General features: G+C 45.6%; 1 non-coding gene and 2 pseudogenes across 1 annotated transcript; 1 reads left to right on the top strand and 2 right to left on the bottom strand.

Moving 5' to 3' along the window:
• Positions 1–5,576, top strand: part of LOC148143630 (uncharacterized) — a 69,156-nt pseudogene extending 63,580 nt beyond the window's left edge.
• On the bottom strand, positions 4,286–4,359 carry trnan-guu (transfer RNA asparagine (anticodon GUU)). Its single transcript has one exon. It is a non-coding gene; the product is annotated as a tRNA-Asn (tRNA).
• Positions 5,577–16,971: 11,395 nt separating the features above from the next.
• Positions 16,972–17,868, bottom strand: LOC148143629 (uncharacterized; annotated as a pseudogene).
• Between the last annotated feature and the right edge of the window lie 4,399 nt (positions 17,869–22,267).

Here is a 22,267-nt window from a genome sequence, read left to right as displayed (position 1 = left end):
CTGAGTTTCTCCAGCAGCTCCTCTTTGTGTCTCTGATTCTCAGCACCCGCAGTCATTTACGTTAGATATTAAATCAATTCAGCTTCATGTGCAGGAATGAGAATCCTTTCAATTTCCCAAAAAAATGGCAGAGATTTCAAGGCATTTGGAAAAAAAAGTAAAAGTGACATTAGGAAGAAGACTTTCTTGTCCCTGTCTGACCGTGACAAGGAGGCAGATTCAAGAACACAAAGGGAATTCGGTGGTCATGTCCAAAGTAACAATGTGGAGATTTACAGGGCGAAGGCAAGAGAATGATACGAATAGAGACTCTCATTTACTTGCTGTGTCGAACCAGCAGAGCTAATGTGGGCCTCAAATTGCGCTGACACGTATTGTGATTAAGAGTGAACTCACAGTTCAATCAACGGAAGGTGGGGATTTAGAAAAGTTTACATTTATACAATCTCCTCACGTCAACGCAACAACAAAGTGGTTTAATTACCGCCAGTGGAGAGAACCCTGTTCCTGGAAATGGGACAAAGAGCTGGCTCAGGGATATCAATCCACATTGCTCTCTTTGCCACGAGTTCAGAGGGAGAACATTGGAGGGACAAAGGAGAGAATAACGATCTGTGTCGGAGGGTGACGAACTGTTCATGGAGACTATTCCTGGCTAACAATAAGTCGTGTGTAACAGCAGACGATGTGATAACACGGCCTCGTGTGGGTGTGGTAGGGATCAAGGGCATGCGGGAGTTCGGGTCCAAATAACATTGAACTCGATCTTGAAGACTGGAGGATTCCCAACGGAAAATGAGGCGCTGGTCTTCCATCTGGAGCGGAGCTTTGTTAGAACACTGCTGCATGTCTGAGACAGAGATGTGGGCCAGGAAACAGGGCGGTGTGTTAAAGTGACAGGCAACCAGAAGCTCATCGCCTCTGGGTGGGCTCGATCCACCAACCTTTCGATTAACAGCCGAACGCGCTGACCAATTGCGCCACAGAGACAGGCGATGACGTGGGCTGCGCCATCGCTTAGGGGAGGCTATTAGTGAATTCATAATTCAGCCTCCTGGCCTCGAATTCCAGTTGTCGTCTATCAGTTTTACTTTTCCATAATAAAGCCTGGGACATTCATTGTGGAGACACCGGGGACAGGCTGGAGACACATCCATGTCAGGAGGAACTAGCTTTCTTACTCCGGGCCGTCACCCTTCGAGCCTTTCCGTGTTTTGCCTGTTCCCGAGTTCTCTCATTGGCTCGGAGGCGAGAAGGGGTTTGAATTCCTGATGTGCAGGAACGACAATTCTTTCAATGTCTCAGATCATTTCATGTCCCGAGAACATCAGAGTCAATCTCCCGGCCTCTTCAACAAGGGGACGGTGTCTGGACTGTCTCTACTCAGTCGGACAGTTCATCTTTCATTCTCCTCGAAATCCGCTTCCCAAAGAGTTTCTAAAGGTTCACAAAGCTGGAGACTGGGATTTCTGTTTTGCTTCATGAACATTTTTCCATTTCGTAACTGACAATATTTTGCCAAAACATCTTCCCAATTGTACGCCATGATTCATTTCCAGGGATGAGGAATTTCCATTTTGGAGAGACATTCCCAAGGTTGCGAATGTTCGCTTTGGAGCAAAGAAGGTTAACTGGAGATTTCCTGGGGCTGTTGATCATGATGGGAGAAGAAGCGGTGGGAATGGGCAGATTAATGATCAGAAGAATTAATTGCCACTGACCAGAGTCAGTTACCAGAGGACAGGGATTGAAGTTCTTGAATGAAAAGCAGCACTTGTGCCTAATAAACATAGAGAATACTGCAGAAAGCCAACAGGTCGAGCAGCATCTGTGGAAAGGTAAACAGAGCTGACGTTGTGAGGCTGGTACGTTGTTTGTTCACAACCCGACTTTCCTGCATGGCAATCAATTCCCAGACATGAGAAAACTGGATTTTATCGAGACGGGTTTTGTGAAGTTTGAGCGATAATGCAGCCAACAGGAAGTCATTTAAAATCGCCAGTGAAGAAAGCATAGTCAGCAGGTTACCACCCTGAGCGGGGGAGCCCCAAAGGATCTCTACGCCAGCACCTTAAGTGTTCGGCGACAACTACACGCCCAAAGTTGTGGTCTAAAATTTCTCATGGAATGGTTCTAACAGGAAAGGTGAGTATTGGGCTTTTCCTGTCCGCGCCATAGTCCCAACGTATCCTGTTCCCCTGGATTTGATCAGGACAGAGGAGGCTGATGGGAGATCAAACTGAACTACACACATTGATGAGTGATAGAACAGGTGGGAAGGATCCATTCCCATGCATAGAGAGATTAATAATCAGGGCCGAAAATAAGGAGCCACTTCAAGAAATTTGGGGTTCATTCAGCAAAGCTAATGTGGAACTGTTCACAGAAAATTGTGGTGAAAGTCTCTCGAGTTATTTTGATGAGAAGTGTTGATGATGCTAATACAATCGATAGGATGAACGTAGATTGGTAAATGTATTTGGTGACAGTTCTGTTCTAGCCCTGTGAGCGAAACCTGGATCTGAAGGAATAAAAGGGACATTAACAACATCGATCTGAAATTGGATACGTGACAAGAAACAGAGCCATCATTAACAGTTGGCTTTTGAACTGGAAAAGTATTCTCGTGAAATTAGCTTGTGGCTTGAGGTATGCAAGGTCAAGATAATTTAGGTAAAACACGGAAACGCTATCCTCATTAGCAGACAGTGAAAGGATTACAAGATGCAAATTAAACATTTTCGATAAGTGATACAGGGGACTGGGAAGATAAGTATTATAAACTGTGAACAACAAAGTTCTGGAGCACAACACTTACATTCAAAGACCGAAAACATCCAAGTCCTGATTAATCAGATTGCATTGTGGTGCTTTTCTGCAAAACATCCACTTGCAATGTCCTACAAAAGAGTGACAAAACCCATCCCTGTCATCCCAGGATAGAAAATCCGAAGGGATGAACCTTTGCTTATTTTCTGAAGATACACAAAGCTAAGACTGGGTTTTGGTGATTGTTTCCTTTCCACTCCCAGGAGCCGCAGTGATTGAGGCGGTGAGTTGGGGAAAGGAAAGTGTGTCCGTGAGCAGCGTGTGGGGCTATTTCAGCTTCCCCTCATCTGAAAGCGCTGTGACGTGACTCCGATGTTCTCAGGGACATTTACTGACGCGAGACAGTGAAAAGATTCTCATTCCCGCAGATCGGGAATTCAAACCGTATGCCGGCTTCAGGACAATGAGAAAGATTAATTGGGGTGTGTGAAGAAACTGTGAGCTGCACTTCAAACAGGTCGGTGGAGTCAGATGCGTCATCCATTGCGCCGCGGCCCTGTGCGTATCTCACGCCGCCATGCTGCAGAGTTCTGACGTTAACACGGACATGCGCAGCAATGGGAACCTACACAAGGTGAACAACCAAAGATAATCACCGTCACTGATTCCCTTCCACAGGCCCAACTTTGTGAAGCAGTATCTTTCACTGGCAAAGGAAATACCCTTGTCCGCAGGTGCCTGCTTCATTTCGATCACGATTTCAAGCCCCTCACTGTTCTAATCTCATTTCCAAACACTTGGCTCATCGCCTCAAAAGAAGGTCTGCGGGTATCTGCTTGTTCCACCCGAACAGGCAGTGGGTTGCAGTTACCCACCAGTCCCAATGTGAGTGAAATACTTTCCCCCCTCCACTGATTTGAATCTTAAAGAAGAAGCCGGGGAGCAAGCTCCCTTTCTTTTCGACGACATTTCTCATTTTGTACTCGGCAGGACTCACACCTGCGTGGGGAAACCGCAATGGATTTAAAGTCCATCGCATGAACCATTCGGCCCACGAATACAGAACCACACTGACAACTTCACTTCCCAGGTCTGTCTGCCTGTGGAGCTGAGAAAGAGTGAATCATCGCAGAGTTTGTTTGAATCCAATCACTTCACAGTGATTCGAAAGGAATAAATATCTGCACATGGCGAGTCTAGGTGTTTCATCCCAAAAGGTGAAATGAACTTTCCGTTAAAAACAACACGAGAAATTGCAGGAGGAACTCAGCAGGTCAGGCAACATCTGTGGGAAGAATCAGAGACAACATTTCAAAATTCTGTTTTCTCCGACAGGTACTGTCAAACCTGCCGAGTTTCTCTTTTTGTCTCGGCTTCTCAGCATCCGCAGTCCCTTCCGTTAGACATTAATTCAATTCAGAAACCCCTTTGTGGAGAGGATTTTCGTTTGGGGAACATTTTCCTGACCCCATTAAAAGCGTTCAGCTTCGAAGCCAGTGAAGAACAGCGAACACACCGCCCCTGGGTGGGCTCGAACCACCAACCTTTCGGTTAACAGCCGAACGCGCTGACCAATTGCGCCACAGAGACAGACACTGGCGAGGGCTGCACCATCGCTTAGATGAGGCTATTAGTGAATTCATAATTCAGACACCCCGCCTCGAATTACAATTGTTGTCTCCCGCGCAGTCTTGCGAGAGATCCCGGCTTTCTTAACTTGACTTGTGCAAAAATGCCCGATTAAACTTTTCAAAAAGAACCTCCGTCAAACGAGGCTGGGCTCCCTGTAGTACGAATTGGAGAGGAAGTGAAATGATTGGAGATAGCATTGAACAGGTTGACGTGTTTACTTCCTTAAATTTCTGATCCCTCTGCCAATTGGCACGTGGCTTGGGCAGTAATGTTATTACACACACTGGACCAGTGGGATTTGAACCTGAGCCTCAGGGCTCTATGGGAGACTACAGCTGCACCACAAAAAAACTCTAGTAAATAGGTCCACTTCTGTTGAATGAGAGGAAACAGCTTCCTCCTCAACATGATACACGACCACTGTACCCTCCTTGCCCATTACAATAAATTGAGCCGCCTCCTGTTGAATGAATGAGTGGGAACCCCTCTCTGAGCTCCAAGAAGCTGCGGGCCCGGCTGGAGGCTGGATTTGCTCAAGGCTTGTATCTATTAACTTATTTAAATAGTACCTACTGTAAGGGAGTATGGTTTACATGAAAACCAGAGGATCATGTCAGAGTGTTTGTTTATATTTTGCAGTTGTAGTTTATAAAATACACTCCCTGGAGGAGCACCTTCTCTGATGCTGCATTTCCTGCCTTCTGCCCTTCCTCCATTTGTTATCTCTCATTTCGATTTTACATTTTCAGTCAAATTTCATTTCGCATTAATCAGCCTTGGTATTCACTGTGTATCATTAATTAATCTGTTGGATTGTTGTAAAACAAAATTAATGGTGTAATTTCATTTATGTTGTCTGAGTTTGACATTGAATATGCAGGTGTGAATGCTAGTAAGTTGTAAAAATAAATCAAGAACTTGTGCTTTTTAAACAAAAAGGGTTCAATCGTATTCCTGGCATTGTCTCCTTGGATGATGATGATTATAGTCTGACCAACAAACCATTTCATGCAGTCACCCAGTTTAATTAAAGTCTTTTGGAAAATAATTCTGGCAGGCAAATATTTATACAACCCAAAATACGGTTGGTAATCATGTGTATTCTTATCTTTTAAGCCGTAACAGATGGCATTGCGTGGCGGGTTGAGACTGAAACTTCGCTGGAAAGAACGTAGATTGATGAGGGAAGTCAAAATGGCAGGGTCTCGGGCCACAATCTATTAGTTTGGCTTGATTGCATGAGTGGTGGTTCTTCAAAAGCACCTTCCAAGTCATGACCTCAACCACCAAGAACAGACAAGTGTGAACACAGGATTCCGACTGCAAGATATGTCGCATTGTTTCTTTGTTATTGACCAAAATGCTGGAAATCACTCCTGAACATTGTTGCAGACCACATCATATTTGTGAAGCAATTTAAGAGGCAGTTCGGCACCACCTTTTCAAAGTCAGTTTGGGAAGAGTTGTTGGCACAGCCAATGATATTCACATCTCCCACAGTGTTGGGAGGCTGTATGTTAGCATGGATAGAGGATTGGCTAACTACCACAGTTGTGGTAAGGGACATGTTCAGGATGACAACTTGTAACTAGTGGTGTACCACAGGAATCAGCACTGGCGCCAACATTATTTACAATATATATACGAATTACTTGGATAAGTAAAGTGAAGGTACTATTGCTAAATTTGCAGAAGACACAGTTGATGTGAAAGCAGGTGGTGAGGATGACATTAGATAGAGGGATTTGGAATCACAACCACGAATCTCTTCATCCACTTTCAGTGAGTAATAGGGAGGCTAATTGGAGGTTGGCCTTTTCAATAGAGTAGAAATGTAGGGAGGTTATAGTGAATCTATGTAAGGCATTAGTCAGGCCACAACTGAATACTGTGAACAGTTTAGGGCCTTTTACCTGAGGAAAGATATATTGGCATTGGAGGCAGTCCAGAGAAGGTTGACCATGATGATACCAGGGATGGAAAGAATGTCTTATGAGGAGAACTGAATAGGTTGGGCCTGTGCTTATTAGAAGTTAGAAGAATTAGAGGTAACCTTACTGTCACGTACAAGATTCTGAGGCGACTTGACAGGCTAGACGTGGAAAAGTGGGTGAGTCTGGGACCAGAGGAAGTAACCTCCAAATAAGAGATTGCATGTTTAGGACAGATAGGAATTTCTCCTGAGGGCAGTAAATCTGTGGAACTTGATACTACAGAGGGCTGTTGAGCCTGGGTTGTTACGTGCATTCAAGGCTGAGATAGATTTTTTTTAACCAGTAAGGGAATTGAGGATTATGGGGAAATGGCAGCAAAATGGAGTAAATGTTTCCCAGAATTATCGTGATCTGAATAAATGGCAGAGTCAACTCAATGGGCTGAATTGAATAGTAAATAGTAAGGAGGAAAAGGATGCAACTGGCAATTACAGACCAGTCAGTGTTGGGAAGCCTAGAGATTGTAGTGAGTTGGTGGCATTTGGGAATTGTTACTGGATTTAACATCTGGAGTTTCAAATTGATGCTGCTATGGCCCCGATGCAATTTGAAATCAATTTATGTATCTGGAATATAAACTTATCGCTGCTTTGGTGATCTTATCAATTGTCATAAGTACCTATCTTGTTCACTAATAACCTTTTTTTTAAGGAAGGAAATTTTCAGTCCTGTCCCAGTTTGGTGAATGTGTCACCCTTAATCGAAAGTCATGTGGTTGACTCTTAACTGCCCTCTGAATTGGCACTTGGTTATTTTTTGGTAGACCAAGTGTCACGTTCCATGAATGAATAAAGAAAAATATTCAGGACAAGATTGTCAATGTCACTGTCAGTGAAGGGAAGAGTGTGATCTAGTGATACTGGTTAAGTAGCCCAGAGATCTCGGTCTTCTGAGAACAAAAATTAAAATCCCATCATGGATGCTAGTGGACTTTATTTTCAACGAATAAAAAGATCTGGAAGTGAGAGTTTGTCTCTGTACTGGCAACCAGGAAACCATTATTGGCTAAGACAATGAATTGCAGATGTTGGAGATCAGCAACAAAAGGCACAATTGCTGGTGAAATGCAGCAGGTCTGGCAGCATCTGTGGAAAGAAAACAGTTAATGTTTTGAATCCAGCCTAATTTTGAAGGGCCACCGGACTCAAAACAGTAACACTGTCGTCTCCTCATAGATGCTACCAGAACTGTTATTTTTGTCCAATCATTATAGAGTGTTGTGAAAGTGTTCTTTTAGGGAGGGAAATCTACCACTCACAACCCTACACACGCGTGCACACGCTCACATCACGTGACTCCAGACCTACTACAATGTGGTTGACTCTCAACTGCCTTCTAGCATGTAGCCAATTGCTCAGTCCAAAGGCCATGAGGGATGGGGAGCAAATGTTGGACGTGCGAGCAACAATCCCATCCCTCAAAATATTTTCTTATATATTATAAAGCATAGGTTAATGAAGGACAACCAAAACCAACTGCTATGGGAAAGTCATGCCCAACTAACCTGATTTGCTTGTAGTCATAAATATTGTTTTAAAACCCTCTTCAGAGAGGACATTGGTGCCATCATTGTTGCAATACTGCATGCAATTCTGTGCTTTCTGCTGCAGGAAGGGTGTTGTGAAACTTGAAAGGGTCAGAAAACATTTACAAGGATGCTGCCAGGGTTGTAGGGTTTGAGCTACAGGAAGAGGTTGAATAGACTGGAGCTATTTTCTCTGGAGCTTTGGAGGTTGAGGGGTGACATTAAAGACATTTATAAAATCATGAGGGACATGGGTAGGGTAAATCGGAAAGGTCTTCTCCCTTGGGGTTCGGGGAGTCCAAAATTAGAGGGCATAGGTTGAAGGTTAATGGCAAATGGAGTTTAATATAGATAAGTGTGAGGTCTTACATTTTGTATAGTCAAATCAAGGTAGGAATTTCATGGTGAATGGCAGGACCTTAAGGAGTGTAGTGGAACAGAGGGATCTTGGAGTACATGTTCACAGTTCTCTGAAAGTGGAGTCACAGGTAGAAACGTTTGGCACACTGGCCTTCATCAGTCATGGCATTCAGTATAAAATACCGAATTGGAGCCGAGATAAGCACCAAATAATAACACATACCAACAAACACCAAATCTGTTTCATATGCAGTATTTCAAACCAAGAGATGTAAGGGTGCAGGTTCATAGCTCCTAGAAAGTGGAGTCATGGGTAGACAGGGCAGTGAAGAAGACTTTCGGCATGCTTGCTTTCACCAGTCAGAGCACTGAGTACAGGAGTTGGGATGAATTGTTGCAGCTGTCACAGATTCCACACAACAACACAAGACGTGACCCTGCCCTCCCCTGACTGACTGTCCCTTTGCATATCAGGGGGAGACACCCTTTTAATTGTGATGATCAGGAAACAGGCCATCCTTCAAAAAAATGGATTTGTTCACAAATATTTTGACAGAGGAAGGAAGTTGCAGTCTGGGTGAAGATCAATCTTCATTCAGAGAGAGAGAGAGAGGAAGAGCAGCAGCAGATTCAGAAGTTCAGGGTCCAACTTCTGAAAAGACCTTGTCTGATTTGCAGTTGTTCCTGGGCTTGTAATATCGTACTGCAGCATATTGTAGATCTTCAGTAAGAGTGTCAATACTGCACTAAAGATATCCGTTCAGCAACTTGAGTCCATGTGAACTCTTCGTGGAGGTATGCAGTCTGCCCCATAACCCTGTCGGTTTACAGTTACATATAGATCGACACAAAGATCTTTGGGATTGAGAGGAAAGAATGTTTCACAGTAGCTAGAATTACGTTCAGATTTTCTATCATGGACTGACTGTGATGACCCTTGCAAGCACTTCACTGGAATATTACAAGAGAAGAATTTGGCGGCAGAAATCTCAGACCAAACATCACATCAAAGTCTGACAGTCACTTGATTCACGAGGACGTGGATATTGATGGCCGTGAAAACAAAGGGGAAAAGGCCTGTCTGCTTAGTTAGGTTTTAAACGTAAGTGTGACTGGAAACTCAGAGTCTCGCATACCCTCACACCAGAGTAGGGACTGGAACAAGCTTTACAGACTGAATGAGTGTTCCAATTATCAGAGTGTTCACCAGTAACACCACACACATGCTGTAAGCGCGAGTGAGTTTTCAACTGATTGTTATGGTCTGAGACAGACGAGGGCACCTGCACCATGGAGAAACCGTGGAAATGTGGGGAGTGTGGGAATGGTTTCCCTTCGCCATCTACACTGGAGATTCATCGGCGTTTGCACACCGGGCAGCGGCTGTTCGCCAGCACTCAGTGCAGGAAAGGCTTCACTCAGTTACACCACCTCCTGGCACACCAGTGGGTCCACACCAGCAAGAACCCGTTCATCTGCCCCGTGTGTGGGCAGGGCTACACTTAGTCACACCACCTACTGCCGCACCAGCGGATGCACACCGGGGAGAAACCGTTTTCCTGCTCTGTGCACGGGAAGGGCTACACCCAGTCGTATCACCTGCTGCTCAGCTTCCGCTGCCACACTGAGGAGAAGCCGTTCACCTGTCCCGTGTGGAGCAATGACTTCTGTGATTCTTCCACCCTGCGTAAACACCAGCGCATCCACACCAAGGAGCGGCCGTTCACCTGTCCAGTGTATGGAAAGGGCTTCACCCAGTCGTGCAACTTGTGGAGACACCAGCAACTTCATAAGTTAGATGGCGCAGGGATTCGGGTTGGACTCTGCTGTTACCGCTGCTGAGAGTCTCATCTTAAACCCTGTTTAGTGGGTGAAGTGGGAGGGGCAAGGGGTTCCTTTATGCTGAATGGCCGCTCTCTCACCCACTTTACTTCCAGTGAGGGCTGATGCTCTCTGAGCCTGGGATTGCACCTTCCCTACGGAAACAGTCCACAGAAGCGGCTGAAGTGCAGGGAGATCTGAAATAGATACATTTGTCTCTGTCCCATTGAGTCTCCACCACAGTCAATCCAATTGGGCTCTGTCAGTGTTTATGCTCCACCTGAGCCTCCACCCACCCCTTCATCACCATACAGGTATCCCCTGCTTTTGGAAAGTTGACTTTACCCCCTACCCCCTCCCCGCCCAAGCCTGTGCCAATTCTTAATCCTAACTTCGACCTGCTATTTATTGCCGATGCATGGTTTCTGTCCCTGTATTCACCTCCCCTTCATGTGTCTGTCCAGATACACCTTAAGTGTTGCTAAGGTGCCTTTTTCCACTTCGTCCACTGGCAGTGCATTCCAGGCATCCACCATCCAACTGTGTGAAAAATCTTCCCTTTCAATTCTCCCCCTGACTGTCCCCCTCTCGCCTTGAACTTGTGCCCTCTTGTAATTGACTTTTCCACCCTGGGGGTGGGGTGGGGGAAGCCTCTGACTATCTAACAGACTATCTGGACCAACCCCAAACATCCAAAGAATAATCCACACAGACCCATTTCCCTACCCCTATTACTCGACATTTACCCCTGACTAATGTACCGAACATTCACATTCCTGAACACTGTGGGGCAATTTAAGCACGGACAATCCAACTTAACCTGCCAATCCCTGGGCATTGGGGTAATTTAGCATAGCCACTCCACCCGAATCCACACATTTGGATTGTGAGAGGAATCCGGAGGAAACCCATATCGACACAGGGAGAATGTGCAAACTCCACACAGACAGTGACCTGGGACTGAAATCGAACCAGTTTCCCTGGTGCTGTGAGGCATCAGTGCTAATGATTGAGCCACCATGCCACCCCCGTCCAGTCAATCTGTGTGTCTCATCATTTTGTTGAGGTTATCTCTCTGCCCCATCTTCACAGTGAAAATAATCCAGGTTTATCACATTCTCTGCTCATAATGAGACCTCCAGACCAGGCAGTGTCCTAGTGAACCTTCTCTATACCCTCTCGCAGAGCATCCATGTCCTTCTGGGAGTGTAGGGACCAGAACTGCAAGCAATATTCTGAATGTGGCCGGAATAAATAGCTGTAACATAACTCGTCAACTCTTAGACTCAAGGCAAACGTGCTGTGTGCCTTCTTGATCACGTTAACCGCCTGTATTGCCAATTTTGGAGATCTATATGGCCAGATCCCTCTGTATGCGAGTGCTTCTATGTGGTCTGAAATTTATCGTTCAATTATTGTATTTCCTATGTATCTGTACCCAGCTTCACTTTAATTGTGTTCCCCTCTTTATCTCTTTTCCCCCATTCTCACCCCTCCACACATCAGCATATGATAAGATTATAGGAGCAGAAATTATGCCATTCAGCACATTGAGTCTGCTCCACCATTCAATCATGGCTGATAAGTTTCTCAACCCCATTCTCCCCATAACCTTTGATCCTCTTGATACTCAAGAAACTAGTTATCCCCAGCTTAAATGTATTCAACGATCTGGCCTTCACAGCCTTCTGGGGCAGTGAATTCCATAGATACACCACTGTCTGTCTGAAGAAGTTTTCCTTATCTCCGTTCCAAAAGGTCTTCCCTTTACTTGAAGGCTGAGCCCTCGGGTCCTCGTTTCTCCTACCTATGGAAACATTTTCCCAACATCCACTCTGTCTAAGCTATTCAGTATGCTGTAGGTTTCAATTAGTTCCCTTGTCATCTTCTAAACTCCATTGAGTATAGACCAAGAGTCCTCAAATGTTCTTCATATGTTAAGCTTTTCAATCCTGGGACCTTTCTCATCAACCTGTTCTGAACATGTTCCAGGGCCAGTACATCCTTCCTGAGATATGGAGACCAAAACTGTGTACAGTACTCCAATTGTGGCCTGACTGGAACCTGAAAGATCCTCAGAAGTACATCCCTGCTTTTATATTCAAGTCCTGTCAAAATAAATGCCATTGTTGCATTTGCCTTCCTAACTACTGACTCAGCCTGTAAGTTTACCTTGAGAGAATCCTGGGCTAGAAGTCCCAAGTCTCTTTGCTCTTCGGATTTCTGAATTTTCTCCCCATAATCCTTCTGTTCCAGGGTAGCAGCAGAGACTTCCAGACACACTGATTTGTATTCCTGGATATCCAGGGATCTCAAGAACTGCCAGTATCTCAGGAGGAATCGTTATTCTGGGAGGAGGCAGAGAGGAGAGTGGTGTGCACCTGTAAACTCCAGAGCTTCCCAAACTTCACGAGTCAACAATAACTCTTTCTGGACCAAGAAACGAAAGGGCCGACGAGAAACTGTGACACCACAGGAAGTGAAATTAGGCCATTCAGCCCATTGAGTCTGCTCCACCATTCACTCATTCTTGAGTATCAAGGGGGACAAAGGTTACAGGGAGAATGGGATTAAGAAAAATATCAACCATGACTGAATGGAAGAGCAGATTCAATACGATAAATGGCTTAATTTCTGCTAATGAACATCCATGGGAAGAAGGAGGCAACACAATATGTTGTTTCTTGGGACAGGCAAGATAATGTTGTTTAATAATGGTGTGACAAAAGAACAATTAATTCTGCCTGCAGAAGGAAAGCCCTGATATAGAGGGGTTAATTGCAGGGCAGGCTGTTTCAAACAGACAGCTAACCCTCAAGGATAAGAAGGTAAGCTGCAGACCTGAGGTCTCCAGCAATGTGAGGTGATGTTAGAGTCTTAAAAACAAAAGTCACACCACAGATTGGAAATTGAGGAAACGCCACCAAACTTCAACTCCAGAATGATGCAGCCGCAGCAGTACTCAGAAGAATAATACTGCATCAAACCCCTGGAACTTCCAGAGATGGGCACCGTCGGTGGAAAACCAGTTAACTTCAGACATCAACTGGGTGATAGCCAAGTTTGGGGAGTGAAGCTGAATGAACTTGAGAGGTTTTATTTGTGGTTGCGACGTGCAATAAAGTGCAAATCATTGTTTCAGCAGTTGATTGTCTGTGCGGTTTCTGAGTCAGGAGCCAAATTAAGGTGATTCACCCACAACCACAACAAGAGGCTTGGATTAATATTGACTCCATTGCATTCAAGAGAATGTCATCAATACTGTTACAAAGCGAAGGCTGAATCCCCCCCTCCCCCTCACCAAGATCTCAAACTGAAACGTCCAAAGAGTGGCACGTTGCCCTTTAATCTGTAAAGTCAGTGTGATAAGTGGTGTAACCTGCTGTAGTGTTAAAAGTAAATCCCTGACACTTTACAACCGACAATCAGCAATTTATTTCACCAACTCTCACGGTGAACAAATGAACAAAACTACTAACAAACTGAATAAATCCTTCTTAACTACTGAGTATTCTGGAATAAATCAAGATTCTTCTGGTATGCTTTTCCAATCAATACATGTCCCACTCAGATGACACAAAATAGAATTTAATCTCTCAGATTACAACCAGGTTATGTGTCTTCCGGAATATTCTGCGCCATTTTCTGTCGGGGATGCCTCCTCCGATTCCTCTGTCAGGAATTCCCTTCTCTGTTTTTCTAAATGATGCTTTATCTAATACACAGATGACTGAGAGCGCCAATTCTTTATGATAGGATTGGTCCTGTTGTCAAAACTTTAGGATTTAAATTTAATAAAGTTTTGGTAGCCAATGGGGCTGATTTAAATTGATTGGTGAAATTGAAAACCGTTTTCTTGTCCTGCTAACTGTACAGCCTTTTGTTACAAATGTTTCAGTTCAAGTGCTTTTTGTTGTGATCATGTTCCTCCTTTAAGAAGATTACGTTGTTGGTTTATTTTCAGGAGGGGTTGTAAAAGGCTTCCCATTCATCTAGGATTAAGGTTTTCACTAATGGTTAACAGATACTGGCTAAGGCAACAATCCGGGAAAAGGGTTTGACATTTTATTTTTCTAAAACGCTTCTACAATGAAAGGGCAGTTGTCCCATTCTTTTCCCCTGGTTTTGGTTTTGGCAAGCAGTCTGTCTGAAGCTGCTGCAGAAAGACATGTTTTCTGATTCAACAGATGTTTCTGGCTGACTCTAAAGCTTCAGGGAAAATAGTACCAGCGTATTCAGCCTCTCCCTGTAGCTCAAACCTTGCAACCCTGGCAACACCTTCCAAACCTTTTCTGAACCCTTTCAAGTTTCATAATGTCTTAAAAAGACGTCTACTTTGCTCGACTAATGTGGGAGAATTTTCTACATGACGCGTTGTGTCTGAAAGAGCCCTCCCCTGTGCTATGACAGAGCTGCAGTGACTTTCAAAAGCCTGACAAATGCTGTTATCAGTCAAAGATTCATTGGGAGAAGCTTCTCAATCACATCTGTAAATGGAGAAAGTGTTTTTAATAATGAGACATGAATAAAGGCTGCATTAATCTTTTGTTCTGAAGATTTACTCATACATCTCAAAACAGAGCATATGAACCCGGTCAAAAGAAGTCTACGGGAATATAAGACACCACTGCCTATTTGCCGACCAGGACCGACTTTACACAGAAAACATGGACATTTTAAATGAATGGGGTGCCATTCGTTTTAAGATCAGATGAACTTAAGAGGCACAGCATTGGCTTAGAAAGGAGAGATCCTTGACACACACACAGCCAAAATCATCACTGCCATTATTATCAAATTAGAATTTAGGCTGGATAGGCTGGGATGTTTTTCCACTGGAGTAGAGGAAGTTGAGAGGCAATATTTTCAAACCATGAGGGGTAGAGTTGGCTAAATGGTAGCTGTCTCTTCACTAGAGGAAGGATTTCAAGAGCAAGGACGCGTTTTATGGTGAGAGGAGAAAGATGGAAGAAAAGATGTGGGGCAAAATATTTACAGAGTGTAGTTCGCCTGGGGAAACAGCTGCCAGTGGAAGTGGTTGAAGCAGGTACATTAACAACGTTGAAAAGGCGTTTCAAAAATACATGGGTAGGAAAGCTTTAGAAAGATATGGGCCAAGTGCAGGGAAATGAGGTTAGTGTTGACAAACATTTTGGTCAGCATGGGCCAGTTTGGGCTGAAGGGCCTGTCTCTGTGCTATAGTACTCTATGACTGGAATCTCTTTGTAACTCTGACAGTGTTGAGTATCCACATGAACCAAGATAAAGTGAGGACTGCAAATGCTGGAGCTCAGAGTTGAGAGTGTGGTGCTGGAAAAGCACAGCAGGTCAGGCAGCACCCGAGAAGCAGGAGAATCGATGTTGGAGGCATAAGGACATCCAGATGAATATCTCACTAAATCATGCTGAATAAAGTCTGATCTCATTCGTCGACTCTGATGTGGAGGTGCTGGGGGTGGACAGGTCAGAAGTCACACAACACCAGGTGAGAATCCCAATAGATTGATTTGAACTCATGAGCTTTCGAAGCACTGTTCCTTCATCAGGTGAAGTGATGAAGGAGCAGCACTGATAAAGGAGCAATGCTCCCAAAGCTTGGGATTTCAAATTAACCTGTTGGACTGAAACCTGGTATTGTGTGACTTCTGACTTCAACTTCTTCAACTGCGCATTCATGTTGTACTTGATGGGATACTTTATCCAACTCGGCGTAGTTAAATCATATCGCTTGGAGGGGTTCATTTGAAACCTTCCAGGAGGTGAATTCAACAAGATTGAATTATTCAAAGTTACTAAATTCGAAACTTACATCAGGACCGGTAGTCATAGAGAGGTACAGCACAGAAACAGATCCTTCAGTCCAACTCGTCCACGCGGACCAGATATTCTTAATTAATCTAGTCCCATTTGCCAGCACTTGGCCCAAATCCCTCTAACCCTTTCTATTCATGTCCCCAACCAAATGTCTTTTAAATTCTGTAATTCTACCAGTCTCCTCCACTTCCTCTGGCAGCTTATTCCATGCACGCACCACACTCTGCGTGAAAAGTTTTCCCTTTAGGTCCCTTTTAAATCCTTCCCCTCTCACTCTAAACCTATGCCCTCTAGTTCTAACAACATACTGATAAATCATTTCTGATGGAGATGTCAACGTTTCGGGTAGAACCCTTCTTCAGTCCTGAGGGATAATACCTGAAATGCTGACTTCTCCACCTCCTGGTGCTGCCTGCCTTATTGTGCCCAGCCTCCTGTTTGTCTATTTTAGATTCCAGCATCTGCAGTTTTTTATTTTGTCTCTAATAAATGGTGGAGCAGATTCGATGGGTCAAAATATCCTAACTTCTGCTCCAATGGTTTTGCGGTCGTAGGTTTGTGCGGGTCTTGGGCTCAATGAGCAGCAGCGCCCACTGGAAGCAAGGTTCATAGAAATATAGAGGCACTACAGTGTGGAAACGGGCCCTTCTGCCCAACAAGTTCAGAGCGACCCTTTGAAGAGTAACTCACCCAGACACATTTTCCTACCCTATCACTCTGCACTTACCCCTAACTAATGCACCACACCTACACATATTTGAACACTATGGGACTATTTAGCTTGGCCAATTCGCCCAAACATGCGCACGTTTGCACTTTGGGAAGACACTGCAACACGCAGAGGAAACCCACGCAGACACAACGGGGAATTACATGCAAACGCCACACAGACAGTCACCCTGAGGATGGAATTAAATCTGGGTCCCTGGCGCTATGAGGCAGCAGTGCTAACCACTGAGCCACCACCCTCCCTCCCCCCCCCCCAACTCCCCCAGTAGAAAGCAAAAAAGCCTACCAACTCTCCCACTACCCCCACTGTTAGAAAGGGCAGGAGGATCAGTCCTGGGGGTGACCCTCAGCAGCGTTACCGGCAGAATCTGATTGTTAGGAGCATTGGTGCCTCCGCTGGTGCTTGTTCAAGCTGCAGGACATTGTGAACCTCTGCCCACACTTGGGGCAGGCAAACGGCCTCTCCCCAGTGTGGACCCGCTGGTGCGTCAGTAGAGTGGAGGAGACAGCAAAGCCATTCCCGCACTCGAGGCAGGCAAACGGCCTCTCCCCAGTGTGGACCCGCTGGTGCGTCAGTAGAGTGGAGGAGACAGCAAAGCCCTTCCCGCACACAGAGCAGCTGAAGGGCCTTTCCCCAGTGTGGACCCGCTGGTGCTTCAGCAGGTCGGAAGAGCGTGTAAAGCACTTCCCGCAGACAGAGCAGGTGAATGGCCTCTCGCCGGTGTGGACCCGCTGGTGAGCCAGCAGGTCAGAGGAATCGCTGAAGGCCTTCCCACATTTGGGGCAGGGGAAGGGCTTCTCACCGGTGTAGACCCGCCGGTGAATCACGAGGTGGGAGGAGCGAGTGAACACCTTCCTACAATCGGGGCAGCGGAAGGGCCTCTCCCCTGTGTGCACCCGCTGGTGCCTCATCAGGGCGGAGGAATCGCTGAAGGCCTTCCCACACTTGAGGCAGCTGAAGGGCCTCGCCCCCGTGTGAACCCGCAAGTGCCTCAGCCGGGCGGAGGAATCACTGAAGCTCTTCCTGCACTTAGGGAAGCTGAAGGGCCTCTCCCCAGTGTGCTCCCGCCGGTGCCTCAGCAGGGCGGAGGAATCACTGAAGGCCTTCCTGCACTTAGGACAGGAGAATGGCTTCTCCCTGGTGTGACTGCGCCGATGTGTCCCCAGGGCAGACGGGACACGGAAGCCTTTCCCGCAGTCGCCACACTTCCATGGTTTCTCCATGGCCGAAGCTACAGTTGCACACAAACGCGTGTATGTCCCCTCCCTGCCTCGAATTCCTCTTTCCAGGCCAGATAACTGTTTCAGGCTCCACACTCAGTGCGTTGCTGCAACAGTAGGGTCTCTCTTCCAGTCCCACTGATGCTGAAAATGTACTGAAACAGGAACCAATTGGATCATAGTTGAAAATTGTTGCAGTCCCGGTGGATTGAGTGACTCACAAATGCTGGAGAATCAGAGTAGAAAACTGCAGGTCAGGCAGCATCTGAGGAGCAGGAGAGTCAATGGTTCAGGCATCAGCCCTTCATGTGTTGATTTTGAAACATCATCTTCAGATCAAATACTCTGAAAAGAGATTACAAAAGTCAACACTGTCAGTCCAGGGTAGAAATTCAGAACATGCAATTCTACTTTCTGCAGAACATTCTTTTCTTTTATTATTCCACAAAACTGAAAGCACCATCCCTCTCTCTCTCTCTCTCCCCCTCTGTTCTCACTCCATTCTAATTCTCCTGAAAGTGCTGATTCAGGATCTGACAGGGACAGAAGAGCAAAACAGTCACAACTGACATCTCTCTGAATTTTGGATATCTCCACCTGAAAATTAATATCTTCCACGACATTGGGATACTGTTGAGAGTGAGCAGGTCTGATTTTTGGAAGCAAAAATATAGTGTGTAAATTCAGGATGAACCGGCAATGTAGCTTCTTGGCAACCAATCAGACACAAAATGGTAAACGTGCCCCCACAGGGGAGTTTTAGAATGAGACATCAAGGCTATGACACCAGAGAGAAATTGAACAGACTGGCATGGCAAACCAGAGTCATCTAGATATACAGCACAGAAACAGGTCCTTTGGTCCAATGGTCTATGCTGACCAGATATCCTCACTGAATCTGGTCTCATTTGCCAGCATTTGGCCCATATCCCTCTAAACCCTTCCTATTCATAAACCTATCCAGATGCCTTTTAAATGTGTCATAATTATACCAGCATCTACTACTTCCTCTGGCAGCTCTTTCCTTACACGCGCCATCTTCTGCATGAATTGCCCCTTCGGTTCCTTTTAAATTCCTCGCCCCCTCCCCGGGCCAACTCACCCTCAATCTTTTACTCTATAGTTCTACACTCCCAGAGAAAAGACCTTGTCTATTTACCCTATCCATTCCTCTCTTGATTTTATAAACAATGGAAGCATCAACGGCTCAGGGCGGGGATGGGGAGGGGTGGGGGGGGTGGGTGGGCGGGGGAAGTATGCTGAATGTGCTGGAGCCAACGCGTAAGAAGAGGACACAAAACCTTGAAGCTGCAATGAGGAACACTGCATGTGCTGTACTTGTACCTGTTGATTTTATTTGTGGGAATCAAGTGCATTTTAAAAATAAAAACAAACGAGATATCTATCCCTCCCCTTTCCCAATCTCCTAATGCTGTCCTGGACACAGAGTGAGAGAAATGGGAGCAGGAGTTGGCCATTTGAGCCTGCACCAACATTGAACACATCATAACTGAATATGAATATAACTACAGCCAGGTGGATAGATTGGGTTTTCTTTCACTGGAGCAGAGGAGACTGAGAGGTGACCTTATAGAGGATTATAATATCATGAAGGGTACAGATGAGGTGAAAGGCAGGTGTCCTTTCCCTAGGGTGGGGCGTTCAAGATTAGGGAGCAAATTTTGAAGGGGAGAGGAGAAAGATTTTAAAAAGATATGAAGAGCTCCATTTCTTTCTCCGGTTTGTGTGTGGAATGGGTGTCCAAAGGGAGTAGTGGATGCATGTAGAGTGACAATGTTTAAAAGACATTTGGAAATGCACATGAATAGGAAAGGTTCGGAGGGATATGGGCCAATCACTGGCAGATGGGACTAGTTGGGTTTGAGAACATAGTCAGCATAGACTAGTTGGTCCGAAGGGTCTGTTTGTGTGCTGTATGACCGTGCAGCTGTTCTGTACTAGTCTTAAAACCGTTTTCTTGGAAATCCAAGATGGCGGTGGTTTGAGTGGTCTGCTGTGCTGGGCTCTGTGCCATACCCCCGGCAAGGTGGACTTTTACCCCCTCCCCCCACCTCATTAACCATCCGTAGGAGAAAACAATCGCTAATATAAACTTACTGAACGTCTAGATCTGCTATAATTGTGGTTTGACAGCTTTAGGACCAGAATGAAAGCAAATGAAGGAAAAGGGCCGACAGGGGTGCAGCAGGTAGGGCACTCCCCTACTGCATCGGGGGCGCCTGGAGCCATTGCTCAAACTCCCAGGGCAGACCCTTTGGGTTTAATGGGGCAGCAGCAGTTACTCTCGGTGTTTGCCAAACTCTGAGATAAGATTGAAGCAGCGGTGGAACCGCTATCTGCCACACTGGAAAAGCATGGAGCAGGAAATTCAAATGTTGGCCCGAAGAGAATAGGCAGCGGAGAAGAGGACCGTGGCATCAAGACCGTGGCGGAGGTCTCAGGAGGAAGGATCTAAACGCTGGAAGACCAGGTTCGGGTCCTTCAGGAGCAAGTGGACGACCTGGAAAACTAAAGTAGAAGAAATATCTTACAACTCGTGGGTCTTCCGGAATGTGAGGGAGGCGAAGACTTTATTGGATTCCTGGGGCTGGAGTTGGAGTCGGGCCTGTTGAGTGTGAAGCGGGCCAACCAGATCGAAATGCGCACGTCCGGGTCGGACCCGCAGCCCCGCGTGGTCCGAGTGGGCCTCCTGCATAAAAGAGAAAAACAGTTAGTGATTGTAACAGCAAGAAGACTGGGAAGAGATCCACAGGCTTTAATGCACAAAGGCTCAAGAATAATATATTTTCAGGACTTCTCGGGAGCCTGGATTAAGAAAAGGGCATTTGATGAATTTAAGAGTTAATTAAGGGATCTGAACAGAAAATATTCTTTGAGGTCCCTGACCGTATTGCGTTTCTCTCATGGAGGGATGGTATATAATTTTGATTCAGCAGAAAAGGCGAAGGACTTTGCAAATTCTCTGAATTAAAGAAATCGAGTCGGGGTGAAGGCGGGAGGGACATCATTACTTTTTTGCCCCTTTTCTTGTGGTTATCGGCTTTATACGTACTGCCTTGAAGTAAAACTGGAATTATATAGTATATCAGTCAGTTAGGTATTGTCTGAGGCCATTTCTTTACTGCTGTCCTTTTGTGTTTGGATTGGGGGTGGCTATACCTGTGCTTAAGATGTATGGAGAAGTGGTGTGGGGAGATGGGCAACCATTGTTAACTCTCAGAATGTAAATAACATGTTTTTTTCAATCTGTGAATTGCCTGGAGTTTGGGGCACAGCCTCAGTGGGAAGGAGGCAGGATGGTGGCAATGGTGGGGTTGGGGGGTTGAGGGGGGAGATCTCTACATAATTGGGGGTTATTTGCGCATTTGCTTAAGTTATATGTGGTGGTTAGATTTTTATTTATAGTAGTTTTGAATAGGAGCAGTTTTTAGACTTTATAGAGTTAATGTCTTTGTTGCTCACCACACCTCAGATAAGCTTCCTCCTCTTAGGAAACCACGGGCTGCCCTGGATGACCATGGCTACTGATTCATTCAGGTGGTGCTCCTGGAATGTAAAAGGGAGCCATTCCCCCATTAAAAAGAAAGACGGTGCTGTCAAGCCTCAGGAAGGAAAGGGTGGACACATTTAACTGATAAGGAACATCTGAAACTGCAGCAAGGAGGTTATGATAGGGTATTATTCTCCTCCTTTAGCTCCAAGTGTAGAGGAGTGGCTATACTGGTAAGAAGGAACCTCCCTTTCCAGGTAATTGAGCAAATTAAGTACAAACATGGACTGTCCGTCATTCTTAAAGCTCTCATACATGGTGAAGAGTATGGCGTCCTGAATGTGTATTGTCCCCCCGGTGCACCCTCTTAAATTTCTAATTGATGCAGTTGCTAAATTAATGAGTCTTGGGGTACGCCGCATGGTCACTGGAGGGGATTTTAATCGCCTAATAGATCCCGAGGTAGACAGGGTGCCAAGGGGCCAGGCAGGTACACCCGCGCAACCTAAGCAGTTGGTGGACATGTGTGAGGAGTTGGGATTAGTGGATGTGTGGAGGCATCTCCACCCTAATGGAAGAGACTTTACTTTCTCTTCCAACCCACACAAGTACCACATGGGAACTGACACGTTTTAATGCCATTGGATTGCTTGGACAGAACATTGGCTTGTGAAATTGGCAATATTGCTGTCTCGGACCATGTGCCAGTGTAATTAGATGGTAAAATCAAGAGTGGTGGAATGGATGCACAGCACTGGTGCATGGACCCATTCCTGTTAAGGGATAGCAAATCTGTTGAGTACATCACAAGAGTTCAGAGCCTTCTGGGATATCAACTCGGGTACGGCCAGTAATCCGGAAATACTGTAGGAGGCCACTAAGGCATCTTTA

This window comes from Chiloscyllium plagiosum, unplaced genomic scaffold (genome assembly GCF_037043375.1).
Source record: "Chiloscyllium plagiosum isolate Xiang-an unplaced genomic scaffold, Cpla_swu_hap1 HiC_scaffold_27, whole genome shotgun sequence".
In the NCBI taxonomy this organism is placed as follows: domain Eukaryota; kingdom Metazoa; phylum Chordata; class Chondrichthyes; order Orectolobiformes; family Hemiscylliidae; genus Chiloscyllium; species Chiloscyllium plagiosum.
This window is presented reverse-complemented; position numbering and strand designations above follow the sequence as displayed.